Source organism: Pongo pygmaeus, chromosome 7 (assembly GCF_028885625.2).
Source record: "Pongo pygmaeus isolate AG05252 chromosome 7, NHGRI_mPonPyg2-v2.0_pri, whole genome shotgun sequence".
Lineage (NCBI taxonomy): Eukaryota > Metazoa > Chordata > Mammalia > Primates > Hominidae > Pongo > Pongo pygmaeus.
The window spans coordinates 125,779,797-125,795,547 of NC_072380.2; the positions used below are offsets into that span (position 1 = coordinate 125,779,797).

The 15,751-nt window shown below is 35.8% G+C and overlaps 1 protein-coding gene across 1 annotated transcript in view; it reads right to left on the minus strand.

The window, feature by feature from the left end:
• Positions 1-15,751, minus strand: part of CSMD3 (CUB and Sushi multiple domains 3) — a 1,221,229-nt gene that overhangs the window by 889,448 nt on the left and 316,030 nt on the right. The window lies entirely within an intron of this gene.

A 15,751-nucleotide genomic window follows, 5' to 3' on the forward strand; every position in this document is an offset into this window, starting at 1 on the left:
TTGTTATTAGTGACAACTTTATTACTATATTATATGCAACAAATAGTATTAGCTTTTTTCTTTCTTGCTCTTTATCCATTTACCTCCATAATCTATAAATCAAAAATGTAAGTATGTTCTTCTTAAAAGATATTTAACTTTTATCATGCACTAAATATATTTTTTAAAAATTTTATTTTGTGCTCTTTCTCTTTTAAGTTTGTTAGATAATTGAAATGAACTAGTTGTCTTGTCTAGACCATGTGGCATACTACTACAAATATTTTCACCAATGCCTTCAAGACCTAAACCTTTCTAGTAAGCCTGTCCTGCCGTCTCTACCCCCAACCATAAATCACGTCTATTCTTTCCCTTCTCAAGTACCAAGACCAGCATTGAATACTGCCTTGATAATAAATTATTTCACTAGCATATATTCACAGTTTAACTGGCCCACAATCTATTTAAACCAGCTCAATGAGCTATTTATTTTCCTTCCTCTGGATAAAATCTGAAGGAGGCACATAACATTCTGGATCACACTCAGATTAAAGCAAAAAATCCTACAGTTTAGAGATTATAGTTTAAGTGTTCTCATCTCAAAAATAAAAAGTATATGAAGTAAGGCATATGTTAATTAGCTCAATGTAGCCATTTCACAATGAACACATATTTCAAAACAGCATTTGTACATGATAAATATACATTACTTTTGTCTGTTTAAAAATAAATGATTTAACTTAAAAAATCACAATCCATCAATTAATATATCCAGTCCTGGGTAATCAAAAAGAAATTAACTTCATTTTGATTAAGCTTCTTTGCTCCCTATACCTTGGACTTGTGGCAGATGGAGCAGAGGTGGGGCAGAGGCAAGATGGAGAAGTCGGTGTTCTTCCTTGTTTCCCTGCTAGTATTTCTGTTCATCCTCTCCTTCTCACTGAGATCTCTATGAGCCTCCTGGGGTTACAAGTAGGAAGGATCAGAGGAGCTGAATCCTCTTATTTTCCTAATACTAATTTGGCACTGGTTTCTAAGGGCTTTGACAGACAATTAAAGAAAGATGATTCTTTCACTCATAGGCCCTTTCATGGGCTCCACAGTGGTGTCCCCATCAGTTCCATTACTGTGGGTGAGTGTGTCTCTCCAGCTGGCTGCTTACATTTCTCTCTCATGCTATGGGTATAGAACAGTACAGTTTCATCTTCTTTCCAAATGTCTCCTCACCCTTTGAAATTGGCCTCTTGGACAGCATGTAAGACCATGTCAAGCCAGAACTCCCTCACAAAAATCCTGCATTTAGTCAAATGCAAACACACCCATTTATTCACCGTCTGTGGAAATGCAGTTTCTTTCAAAATGCAGTCCTTTGGGTTCGCAATAGACATTTAAATACTTTAGCCATCATTTTAATAATAATAATATATTATATTCCATAAGCTCCAAGGCACAGAAATTAATTTCTCTACATGATCTCTTTGAATTTCCTCAACCTAGACTCACAATGCTGATAAATAACTCTACACTCCTGACACATGGAAGAGAGAACAACCCAGAAAACAACTCACTTCAAGGAAATCTTGATTTTACAGCAAAATAATTTCAATTCAAATGTATGACTAATTTTCACTTGAAAACAAGGATAGGGACTCAGTTCCCCCAGCATTCAAACCAATGTTCATGTCGACTCTTGTACCGAGTTCTATGCTCAGCACTTCTGTTTAATTTGTTTGTTATGACAGAGACTATCATAGAATCAGTCTCTGACAAAATGGTGAAATAGGTAAACTTTTCTTCAGTAAATGTTAGATTAAAAAAAATTTTGGTTTGGTGTCCGTACTCGAATACTGAATTCAAGGCAATATTTAAAAAAACAACAACAACATATTTTCTGTAATTATGAATTCATAGCAGGACATACTACCTAAGTCAATTTAAAAAGAACTTATAGCGGAGTTGGGACAAGTAAAAGGCAGCATTAGAACAAACCATGAAACTCTTGAATCCAGTGCTGCGCTCTTTCTGCTAAATACCATGGCTTGGTCTCTGTTCAAAATGAGTTGGTACATATCCTGTAAATGATAGGATAGAGGCTTCTATTCTTTCATCATTACTCTGTCACAGCCTCCAGGCTTGCTTGATTAATAAATGATGTCTACAGCATTTTCTATCCAACAATTCACAGAAAGTGGGGAGGTTCACAGAAGGTTGTTCCATAGAACCATCTCCTTAGAGGCTCAAGATACACATAGGATCATATTGGTTATTTGTATAAACTTCTTGTGAAACAAAATTTATTCATTTTGTCATCTGTCCAAAAAGTATTCATTGAGATCTACCAAGTGCCAGGAGGAAACCATGTAATCTCTCTGACTATAATGACTATAAAACGTTTTCATGATCCCTGTTCTCATGGAGTATTCTATTAGTGAGTCAGGCTCTAAGCAAATGACAAAGTGAATACATAAAATTACATTTCTGTCAGGTCTTATGAAGAAGGAACATTTAGTACTAATGCTGTGTGTTTGGGGCCTTGAACTAGTTAGCAAATTAAGGAACAAGAATTTCCTGAGGAAGTGATGCTGGACCAGAAACACAAAGCAAAATAGTAAGCAGTAACTACATGAAAAGCAGAGCGAAGGGTGTTCCTGCAGCTTCACTGACACTTTTACCAAGGTAATGGGCCTGTGTGCTACAGCAAAAAGGGCGAGGGGCTCTTTGGTACCAAATCCAATTGGAAGGGCAACTAAGGGTCAGACCTTGCAGGACATTTCTGACAAAGGTATGGAATTTATTCATAGTAATGGAACATTAAAGTGTTTTTAGTGGGGATGTGAGATAATTGGATTTAGGTTTTCAAAAGATCATTAAGTTGCTCTATGGAGATATAAGAGAGGAAGGACATAGTTGATGAAGATTAAGAGGCTGAATCAAGAGTTCATGCAAATTCTTGCATGCTTCATTGCTGCCTAAAGATAAAACATCTCGTTTTGACTATATTATTTTATTTTTATCTCATTATCTTCAAAAGATTAGTTTGGTCTTTCTAGATATGTCAGAAGAAATACCATGATGACAAAATAAATTAGAACATCCATCTTAGGCCACGACTTAAGAATAATATATTTTCACCTAACTAGTAAAGCAATGCCTTTAAATACCTTAGACTTCCCTTCAGGTTAACTAGAAGTTGTGATGGCTTCCGAAGTGGTTGCTTAACATACAGATAATACAGTGAGTTATAAAAACAATGGTGGATTCTCTACTCTTGTTCTAGGAAAAGTATAAAGTTTGTAAGATTTAAAGTCGTTTAATTTTTTATATATGTATATGTATACACATTTACATAGCCCAGATGTCAGCAAATTGCATGTTAAGAAGTTTGCAAAGTCAATCTGTTGTAAAACATGAAGAAAACCACAAATTCAGCTAATGGGATCAATAAAGACAATGTGGAATTTTAAGAATGAGGACTAAAATTATTAACCCTTTTGGAATTTGGATGTATTCCAATTTTCGGGATCAATACTATCAATTCCCTCATAAGTTCTTAGTGTATTTAAATCTATTAATTAAAAACTATGGCTGTTAAAAATGCTAGTAAATATCATTTTAATTGTTTAAAATATTATAATATAAATCTATCATCAAATAACACCATTTATTATACTTTAAAATAATTGAATTTATGTAAACTTCATAAATAATGCTTTTTTACCTCTTGCCTATAGAGCAGGGAGAAACATAACAAAATAAAATAAAGATTAGTTGTATTAAAGTGAAAAGGTTTTTAAAAATAGTTCACTATGATTTCACAAATGTACTTTTTCCTAAAATTAAATTTTTATTTACTTTTAATCTCTGTGACAGTTATTTAGATATTGTAAATGTATGACCTTGCTTTGGCTTTGGGTATGAGACCACACCATTTCATTGAACATAATATAAATTGGAACTTCTCCAAACATGGCTGTTAATAAAAAAATAAACACAGCTTCATAAAACACCCAAATGGTTTTCTATAACACATCTTTTCCGATACTGATCTCATACTATGCTCTACCTTGCTATTAGTTTCTGCTGAAATAGCTTAGTGTTGGGGCTGGGGTGCAGGAAATAGGCTTGTTTATCACCAAAGAGAAATGAACTGTAAATTGTAGGAGAGAAGTACACTTGGTCAATTCCAGATGCTAAGCATTCAATTCAATTTCAAATTTTATCATGGGACATTTTTTCTACAATTTTCCTTTGCTAATTCTATAATTTCCATCAGCACTCAAGTGAAACTGACATCTATGTGAGGCTTTCTATTTCGCCCCAAGACAGGCATCACTGTTGTATGCCTAATTAGGCAAACTATTTAAATATTACACTGTCATTAATTAGCCATCATATTACATATATGGAGCAGTAGTTAATTTTGTGTAACTGCCTCTACTTACATTTAATAGCTCAACATTTTGCATTGCTGTGTTTAAAGAGAAACCCTTTTCTCATGGAGAAAAAAATTGAGCAACTGGGTAAATAACACTTCTTTCAGATTGATAATTTTGTTTTATGTTTGTCACGGTACAACAAATAATACCTTCCCAGCTTATGAAGAAAACAAAAGTGTATTTTCAATGATTCTAAAGGAAATTAAAGATTCTCATATTTTTATTTTTCAGTCAAGCTACCTCAGTTCCTTTCATATTAAAAAAGATGAAATTAAAATGAAAAACATGTATAACAGATCAAAGAAAAATATTCAACATTCACTGAGATAAACACCTCTGAGAAGTAAAAAGAGCAAAGTATAATGGCATTTTAGCTTTGAAGGTTTATTTTTGAATGCACAAATATGCTTATTACAAATATCCTACATTAATTTCTATTTACCTGCCAAAGAGACATGTTGAGAAAATCAGAGACAGTTAATGCACTGAAGAAAGTAATTAATAAGTATGTGTTTTTAAACATACAGCTTAAAATACTTCTCAGAATCTCTAAATAAGACAAAAATATAAGCATTCATTCAATAAAACAAATTATTTAAAGATTTGGAGAAGAAAATATTTAAATTAAATCAAGTAATAAACATGAAAGAGCAAGAGGGAACAAATTTACTTTATTGACTTAAAAATTAAAACTGAGAAAAATATATATAATAACTGTTTTAAAACATTAGACCAGGTCTATGAAGAACTGTGATCTAAGAGAGGAGAAAAACTAAGAAGGAGAGCCCTATTATCACTTGGCTTTCTCTAAGGAGATACATTCCGGACCATAGAATAAGGAGAGGGATTACAAGTAGAGCATGGTGTTTCTTTCAGCTCAGTACATAGAATTCAAGAAGCATGAGCATTAGAATGTTAGTCATAGGGCAAAGTTCTAGAGAGGAGGAAGCTCTGCAGAAGAAAAGGACTCAAAAGATTTACATTAGATTCTCTTCATTAGTGTTTGCTAAATACTAATAAATGCATGCAACTGGATGAAATTTCATGAAGTCACATAAAGAGGAATGTGTAAGATGAATGGTTCCAACAAAGCACACAGGGCTGAGATTTGTTCAGGTACCACTAGCTAGAATATAGAGTCCACTTTGAATGGAGTATTCAGTAGAAATCTCAAAAGGGATGCACTTCAGTAGAGAGGGTAAACTATGCCTAGAGTTAAGGCCACTTAAAAATGCAATACTTAAAGCTTAAAAATAAATCTCAAAAGACACAAACTGAACCAAAAGTAACTTTAATACATACATACTAGAAGAAAGCTCAAGATTCCTTAAAGATAACTAAATCCAGACACCAAATATCTTAAAATTCACAATGTTCAACATACAGTTAAAAAAAAAGTACTAGCCATGTCAATAAACATAAAGATATGACTCATAACCAAGAGAAAAATCATTAGAAACAGACCAAAACATATGGAGATGATGGAATTAGAAAATAAGGACTTTATAGCAGATATAACTATATTCAACTACTTAAAACAAGGGTTAGCACACTATACCCCAGACTAAATCTGGCTTATAGACTTTTTTTTTCTTTTCCCTGTGATCTAGTAATGATTTTTACATTTTTAAAGGATTGTAAAAACAAACAAACCAAAATCAAAGATGAATACATGTTAGAGACTATATAACCACAGCAAAGTCTAAAATATTTACTATGTAGCCCTTTTCAGAAAAACTGAACACAGTGACCACAGTGAGGAAAGAAAGGGAAGATATAAAAAGATGACCATATGAAACTTTAAGAGATACAAAATATATTACTAGAAATAAAAAAAAAATTTCTCAATGGGCCTCATAGAAGAGTAGACAGTACAAAAGAAAACATAGTGGACTTAAACACATGGCAATAGAAACTATTCAGAATGCAGCTAAGAGAAAAGCAAGATTTCTTTTTAAAGAACAGATATCCCCTGTAGGAAAATACCAAACAGTTGAATATGTGTTATTGAAGTTCCAAAAAGGTTGTGGAGCAGGGGCAAGCATGGAAAACTATGGAAAGATTAATGGTCAAAGGATTTACAAATTTGATGAAAATATAAAATCCACAGTTACAAAAGGCACAGTTGTTTGCATCTTGATGTGGTAGAGACGACTAGCTGAGGTCATGAGAGCTGAGAACATGAGAAATTCATGTTCCACTTCCATTTATGACGTGTTGCTGGGAGGCAGCTGCCAGCTAGGACAAATATTTTAGTGCTTTTCATATCTAAGTGAGGTCATGTAGCTGACTTCTGATTAATAAGTGGTCAGCAAATTGAGATAGAATTGCAATCTTTGCCATCCACATTCTTTATTCTCTTTCTTTTTTTTTCTTTTTTTGTAAAATAGCTTTATTGAGATATAACTCACATGTGTTCACCCATTGAAAGTGTAAAATTCAATGCCTTTTAGTATATTCAGAGTTGTATAACCATTACCACAATGAATTTTAGAACATTTTCATCACCCCAAAATGAAATCTCACACCTTTTAATCGTTCCCTCCAATTCACCTATGCTCCCTTCCCCCCGGGCCTTAGACAACCACGAATCCACCACAGGCTCTATAGATTTGCCTATTCTGAACATCTCCAAACCTGCCAAAGCTATGCCATTAAAAGGCACTACAGCAAAGAGCATCATGCAAGTCGCATCACACTGGGGGCCTGGCACAGAAGTGGTGGTGGTGGCATCAGGCAGGGCCTGATCCATGGGGTCCAGGGTGACCATGTGGGTCATGCAAGTGGCATTACACAATATGCCATGCCTGGCTAAGTTTTTTGTAGAAAAGGGGTTTCACCATATTGCCCAGGCTGGTCTTGAACTCCTGTTCTGCCTTGGCCTCCAAAAGTGCTGGGATTACAGGTGCAAGCCATCAGGCCCAGTCCCTTGAATACTGTTGTGCAATTGTCCCCCAGTTTCCGCCAGGTATTGGTTCCAGGATCTATTATGATACTAAAATGTGAGTATGCTCATGTACTGTAGTTGACCCTGCAGAACCCATGGAAATGAAAAGTCAGCCCACCCTATACACAGGTTTCACATCCCGTACTGTATTTTCCAACCATGTTTCATTGTGGATGTGGAACCCTCTGATAAGGAGGGCTGACTGTATTTATTGAAAAACAAAACAAAACAAAACAAGGGTTGTGTTAGTGGACCCACGCAGTTCAAACCCTTGTTGTTCATGGGTCAACTTTCTATCTGGATGGAGGCTGTGTTCTTGGGCAGCTTCAATGGCTATATGTTGATGATGGCAGAGTCTCTTTTCTACTTCAGTATTTAAAAGGTCTGCCTCCCTCTCATTGTAAACTTCATAAAGGCAGGGCTTATGTCCCTTTTTGTTTATATTATATCTGTTACTTAAAACTACTATACCTACATATATAGTAGGGACTCCAAGTGAATTTATTGCATTAAACATGAAATGAACAAATAAATGAATATAAGTATTTAAACTGATCATCAATTTGGATTCTGATCTCTGAGAATCTACAGAATGGAATAAACAGAATTTCGAAGAATACATTACAGTTCAAAAACATAGGAATAGTATGTTAAATGGAGCAAAAAGTCAAAACAAAGTAAAACAATGGGGTGAGTTGCTAAATACATTTTAAGAACAAGATATGAGGCTGAGCGTGGTGGCTCACACCTGTAATCCCAGCACTTCAGGAGGCCAAGGCGGGTGGATCACGAGGTCAAGAGATTGAGACCATCCTGGACAACATGGTGAAACCCCGTCTCTACTAAAAATATAAAAATTAGCTGGGCGGTGGTGGCAGGTGCCTGTAGTCCCAGCTACTCAGGAGGCTGATGCAGGAGAATTGCTTGAACCCGGGAGGTGGAGGTTGCAATGAATTGTGATCGTGCCACTGCATGCCAGCCTAGCGAAAGGACGAGACGCCATCTCAAAAAAAAAAAAAAAAAAAAAAGGTTATGTACGTTGCAGGTCAAAATAACATAATTGGAAAATTTCTACTTCTGTTCAGCAAGTGGCAATTGTTAGTTAATTAATTTCTATTCTCCATTCTTAATTTCAAGAAAGGGCAACATAACTATTTGCAGATTCCAGAACTGTGTATGTAGGACATTTTTTTAAAGTCACTGATAAAATACCAAACTTAATGAGTGAATTTAGCAGTACAACTAAATAGAAGGAAATATACAAAAACATATCAGAGACAAACAATTAGACTGAAATTTTTAAAATACCATTTTTAATACAATAAAATTTCAAATACCTAGGAATGAAGGTACTAAGACATGAAAAAGCTGGGTAAAGCTCTACTCAAAATATTTTAAAGCATTTTTGAGAGAAAACACAAAAGACCTATGTAAACAAATGAATATGCTGTCTCCCAAATTAATCTATGGCTTTAGAATAGTCACAATCAAAACACTGGCAAATGTGCATGTGTAAATTGACAAGCTGATTTTTTAATTTCCTGGAAATGCAAAGAGCTAAGTCTAACTCAAACAATCATAAAGAAGAATATACAGCTGAAAAACAACCAGATTTCAGACTTATTATACAGCTGCCGTAATCAAAACAATGGAAAATTAAAAACAAGTACAGAAGAGTTAACCAATGGAACATAATGAAGAGTTCAGATAAAGACGCACACATATTCATGACAACAGCAACACTTGATTTATGACAACAGCAACACTGTAGAACGGTGAGAATAAAACATCTTTTCCAATTTTGGCCCTGAAAAATTCATGTCCTTCTCTCATTCAAAATACATTCATACCATCCCAATAGCTCTAAAAGTCTTAACTAATTCTAGTATCAACTCGGAAGTCTACAGTCAAGAGTCCTGTTTCAATATCATCTAAATCAGCCATGGATGAGAGTCAAGGTATCATTTGTGCAGAGTCAAATTGCTCTCTGACTGTGAACCTCTGAAATCAAAAATGATATGTGCTTCTAAAACACAATGGTCAGACAGACATAGGATAGACATTCCCATTCTAATAGGGAGAAATAGGAAAGAAGAAAGGGGTTACAAGTAAGACTGAAATCTAACAAGGCAAACAATATTATGTCTTATAGCTCAAGAATAATATTCTTTGGCTCAATGTTCACCCTCCAGGGGCTGAGATTGGGTTCCCAAGGCTTCAAGCAGCTTTGCTCCCATGACAGTTCTGTGTTGTGGCCCCATCTTCAAATCAGCTCTGTGCCTGGAGCTCTCCAAAGCTGAAATCACATACCGAACAGTCTACTGGTCTGGATTCTCTGGGGTGGTCCTTCTCCCATGGCTCCACTGGACACTGACCTAGTGGAAACTCTTCATGGTGGCTTCACTTCCAGGGCATTTTTCTTTCTGAGTTCCACAGCTTTCTTTACAGGGCATCCTTTGCAATCTAAATGAAGGCAGCCATGACCCCACAACTTTGCTAGACATAGCCCATGTTGTTCTAGGACCCACCAAAGCTACACCAGGAGTGGCTGAGAAGCATGGAAACAGAGTGCTGGCAGCAAGAGCTGAGTTTCCATAAGTATCCCCAGTCCCTTCTTTGAAATTGTTCTCTTCCCCAGGCTCTTGTAGCCTGGCCCTATGATGGGAATGGCAGCCCCATGATCTCCAAATTGCCTTTGACATCATTCTTCCACTTTCTCAATGAATAGCACCAGGCTGATCCATATTAATCTCTTTATCAAAGGGTCACCTGACCACACCCTTCCTGTTCTCTCCTGTACACATCTTCATTTTTTATAATATGGACAGTCATACAATTTTCTAAATCATTAAGTTCCACTTCCCTTTATTAAAAATTCCATCTTTATATCATTTCTTTCTTTGCCTATTTTATTATAAGCTTCAAGAGACACAAAGTCACACTTTCAACACCTTCAACACTTTGCTTAGAAATTTCTCCATGCAAATATCCTACATCATTAACCAGAATTTCTATCTTCCATAAAACACTAGGACATGAACACAATGCAGCCAAGGTCTTTGCCACTTTATAACAAGGATCACCTTTTCTCTAGTTTCTAATAACATGTTCCTAATGTCCATCTGAGACCTCATCAGAATCGCTTTTACCATCCATATTTCTACATTTTTTTAATGACTAAGTTTTTACCTAAGAAGATTGAGGCTTTCTCTACATCTCCCCTCTTCTCTTTCTGTACCCTCACCAAGATTGCCCTTAATGAATGGACATCCACAGTAATGCAGGCTTTTTCAGCATGTACCTCAAAACTCTTCCAGCCTCTATTTGTTACCTAGTTCTGAAGATGCTTCCACATGTTTAGGTATTGTTACAGTAGCATCCTTACTTCTTGGTACCAGTTTTCTGTCTTAGTCTATTCAAGCTATTATTTCTCACAGATCTGGAGGCTGGGAAATCCAAGATGAAGGCACTGGCAGATTCAGTAACTGGTGAAGACCCACTTTGTGGTTCAGAGATGGTGCCTTCTTGCTGTGTACTTATGTGGTAGAAGGGTAGAATGAGCTCATGTGGGCCTATTTTATAAGGGCACTATACCCATTCACGAGAGTTCTGCCCTCAAGACCTAATCACCTCCCAAAAGGTCCAACCTCCTAATATCATCACTATGGGGAGAGGATTTCAATGTATGAATTTTGTGGGAACATAAATTCAGACCACAGCATGGGACAAGGGAAAAAGACAGGATTGAAGTCACGGTCTTTGTCATTCCCGGGTCAGAAGTTTTCAAAGTATTTTTAAATTAAATATTGTTTTAATCAACAAACCATGATTATATATATATTTATGAGATACAGCATGATGTTTTATAATATGTTTACTATGTGGGATAATTAAATCAAGCCAATTAACCTATCCATCACCTCTATTATTTATCATTTTTGGAGATGAGACATTTGAAATTTACTGACTTATTTTGAAATATACATTGTTATTGCTTGTAGACTCCCTGCTGTGCAACAGATCTTAAAACTTATTCTAGTTTATCTGAAACGTTGTACCTTTTAGCCAGTGACTATTCACTTTCCCCCTCTGCCCCCACAATCCACCAATCTTATTCACATTTCCCCAGTTTTGCTTGTATTTATTCACTGTGTGTGTAGTTCTATGCAAGTTTATCACATGTATATGTTTGAGCATCTACCATTGCAGTCAATATACAAAACAGGCCCATCACTACAAGAATTCCTAGTGTTGCTCTTTTTATTTATGTATTTATTTATTTATTTATTGAGAGGGAGTCTCGCTTTGTCGCTCAGGCTGGAGTACAGAGGTGCGATCTCAGCTCACTGCAGCCTCTGCTTCCTGAGTTCAAGTGATTCCCCTGCCTCAACTTGCTGAGTAGCTGAGTTTACAGGCACCTGCCACCATGCCTGGCTAATTTTTGTATTTTAGTACGGACAGGGTTTCACCATGTTTGTCAGGCTGGTCTCGAACTCCTGACCTCTAAACGATCTGCCCGCCTCAGCCTCCCAAAGTGCTGGGATTACAGGCAGGAGCTACTGCGCCTGGCTGTGTTGCTCTTTTTAAACTACACTGACTTCCCTTCTTCTTCTTCCTACTCCCTAATCCCTGGCAATCATTTACTTATCTGCCTTTCATTTTCAAGATTTTCATTTCAAAATGTGTTATAAAATGAAATGATACAGTATATAATCTTTTGGGGTTTACATGTTTTCGCTCAGCTGGAGATCTCTCCAAGTTATTGCATATTTCAATAGTTTATACCATTTTATTGCTGAGTAATATTCCATGGTATGTACGTGATTACAGTTTTTGAGAATACATCGTTTAAAATGAGGTTGGATACCAAGAATTGACTACAAATTACCATAGGATAAGAGCTTGCCAGTTCAATGACTTTGGTCTGCAACCAGACCTCTCAGAATGCAATGATATACACAACTCACCCAATAAAACATATATATACACACACACACACACACACACACATATGTACACACACACACACACACACGTGTGAGTGTCTTCAGCAAGAGTTGCTCTTTATTTTGTATTGCAACTCCAGTTGCAATTGTCCTGAGTTACTAGAAAGCCCAGTTCTTGGACTGAGAAGTAGTCATGAGACTGAAGTCACTGCAGAAAACTGAAGCTTCCCAGGCTGTCTTATTTCAATGGCTGGATAACAGTAAAAGGAGAGTTCTCATGTCCAAATGTCAGAACCTCCCAAATAGTGCTAATCACAGTTCTCACTTCATTGAAGGTTGCACTTTGTTCCAAGAGTGTTTAAGTGACTTGCCTAAGGTAAGCCAGCTGGGATTTTTTGTTTTGTTTTGTTTTGTTTTGTTTCTGAGCCAATGCTAAAAACAGTCCTCTGACCACCTCAATAAATGGCTTAGTTTTATATTTTGTTTTGCAAGTGGAGTACTGGCCTTTTAACATGATCAAAACTGCATAACTAACTTTTGTGCACAGTGCAATCCCATAATATGGGGGCCTCCCCTTAAAAGAACACAAAAAGGCCTATTTATCCCCACACTGCCACAGCTGACTGTGTCACCTTTGAAATTTAACTTTGCCTTATTTTTTGGCCTTCTTGATATCTCCTCCCAGGAGTTCCCACTGCACTATGTGCTCCTTGGAGCCAGAGATGCTGGCCACAGTGTACTAAGTGGAGAAACCTCAGACTTTGAAGTCTGTAAGTTTCCTAGGCTAAGAATTATGAACATTTTGTTTTAGTGTTATTTATATTTACAGGGATGCATGCTATGTATATAGTTTTTAATCATAATCCAATCATCCATAGTCATATTAGGAGCAGTAATTTAAACTGCTGACCTCAGTGCAATTGCTGAAATTTGCAAATAAAATTAAATACAGCAATGAACATAGTAATGTTGCATCTCTTTCTTCTAAGGAAATGAATAAATTTCTATTCCATATTTAATGATTACATCTGGGGTAGGCACAGTAGAAAAAAAGATAGAAAATAGCTATGTGCCATGTACCATACTAAGCAACAAATAATGTTTTTAAAGGCTAGGTTTAGATGTGATTTAAGTCACATTTTCATACTTCCTATAGGACAGCCTTTAGCTTCAGGGCACCATCTTAACTGTGTTGCTGGTTGGGACATGCAGTCTTGCCAAGGAAACAGAGAAATAATCACATACTGTTGTTTCTGTCTCACAATATTTGCAATCAGTCATAAAAGTAAAAGTTCTCTATGTTTCAATAAATTTTCCTTTTCACTTGTCCTAAGTAACTGCTTCAAACTGCTAGAGTTTCTGAGAGTCTTCTCTACAAATGAGAATCAATAACCCCTCAAATTAAAATTCATGAAATCAATTCTTTGAAATGAACACAATTTTTGGAAAAGATAATTGCTACCCAAACTAGTTAAGATGCTTTTTGAATATTAAATATTCTCCACAGGCAGCTGAATGGTTAAAAGGATTGAGCTGACTGACATAAAGTGCAGAATCATCATATACGTGGAGGACAATTGAAATCAATAAAGTAGACATCATCTTCTACTAAATAGTATATAGTATGAACAGTGGAAACCTGGGAAACCATAATATTAAATTAATTGGTAGAGAAACAGGAGGCAATGAGGTAGATAGAGAAGTGGCTAGACAGGTACAAGAATAACCAAATTATTTCACAAGAAAGAAAAAAAGAGTTATCTAAAGAATGAGTTAATAACAATGTCAAATGTCATGGAGAGACTCTACTTTAAAAATGTGAACAATTATGTGTCTATCAGGAAGCCACTGCTGAACTTAGGAACAGGGTTTCAATAGAACGTGTGAAAAGAAGCAAGACCAGTCAATTGAGAAATAAATAGCAGAAAAATGAATAGAAATGTTAAACAAAGACAAATTTTCTGAGGAATTTGAAAAGGGAAGAGGAAAATTTACGGTTAGGAAGTGATAATAGAATGAAGCAATAAAGATTTAGTGTGTCTTGCTGTTGAGAATAGTATGTGTTGGCTTCATTTGTGTTTGGATTTTGGAAAGATATTGGAGAGATATCTATCAGCTGAAGGGATCCCAGGTGGAGAAAGACCTTGACCTAGGCAAAAGATAAAGAAGACCACAGTGTATAGATTAGCTATTATGCATGGGTTAGTACAGTATTTTTTTATTCTGATCATGCATTAGCATCACCTGGAGGACTTTTAAAAAGCATCCTACTGTAGACCCCATTATTAACCAATAATATTTTTACAAAAAGTAGGAATTGTAGGGTTGGAGATGAATTATAGGTATTTTAAAATGTTCTCTAGCAGCCTAGCTTGAAACAGAGGTAGACAGAACATTGAAAATTTTGAGAAAAATCATACCCTAATCATCCTCACTTTCATAAATGAAGTAACATTAAAGTTTGCAAAAAGCATCAAGTGGATTGGGAAATCAAGGAGAGCGTGAAGGTTAAAAATGAAAGTAGGCACAAATAAAGACAGAGCTTTCATAAAATATAAAGGGCTGAGATCATGCCTACTTTCATTACTTAAACCATAGTTCTTGCACCCTTCCCTGTACCTACAGAATCAGAAACTCTGGAGATGAGGTCCAGCAATGGATGTTTTAACAAGCCTTCCAAGTGCATCTCATCCTTGCTAACCTTTGAGATACACTGACCTAGGAAAATTCTGAATGCTTAAATAATGGTCAGATTCTAATCAGCATCTCAGGGAATTCAGAAAGAGGAGGAATAGATCTGACCAGTCCGTTGGAGACCTGTGAAACATCTCACACTACATTAGCTGACTAGGAGAATATATAATTTTGAGGTGTTCTCCTTTTTATCTGATAATGTTTTAAATTAAATACAATATAGGTGCTGAAAAGTCTACAACTTCTAAGTGAATAGCTTGATGAATTTTCACAAAATGAGCACAGCTTTGTTGCTAACACCCAAATCAAGAAGAGAACATTAGCCTAATGGTAGAAATATCCCAAATACTCCCTCTCAGTCCTGCTATTTCCATCCTGAAGATAAACACATTTCTACGTTATAGCATAATAGATTATTTTTGCATGTTTTGAACTTTATAAAATGGAAGCTTAAAGTATGTACTCTTTTGAGTCTGGCTTCTTTCAATCAGTTATTCTTTGTGGTATTCATCCATATTTTTGCATGTAATTATAGTTTATTAATTTTCACTGTTTGATAGTGGTACGTGTCACTAACTGTATTATCTCTAGTGAAACTTTGTGTTATTTCGAGATATGGTTATGATGTCTATAATGTCTTTTGCTACAGATCTAAGTAAATGTCTAATAATGTGCTATGATTAAAATGCTTGTGTCCCATCAAAATTAATATGTTTAAATCTTATCTTCTGAGGCAATGGCTTAGGACA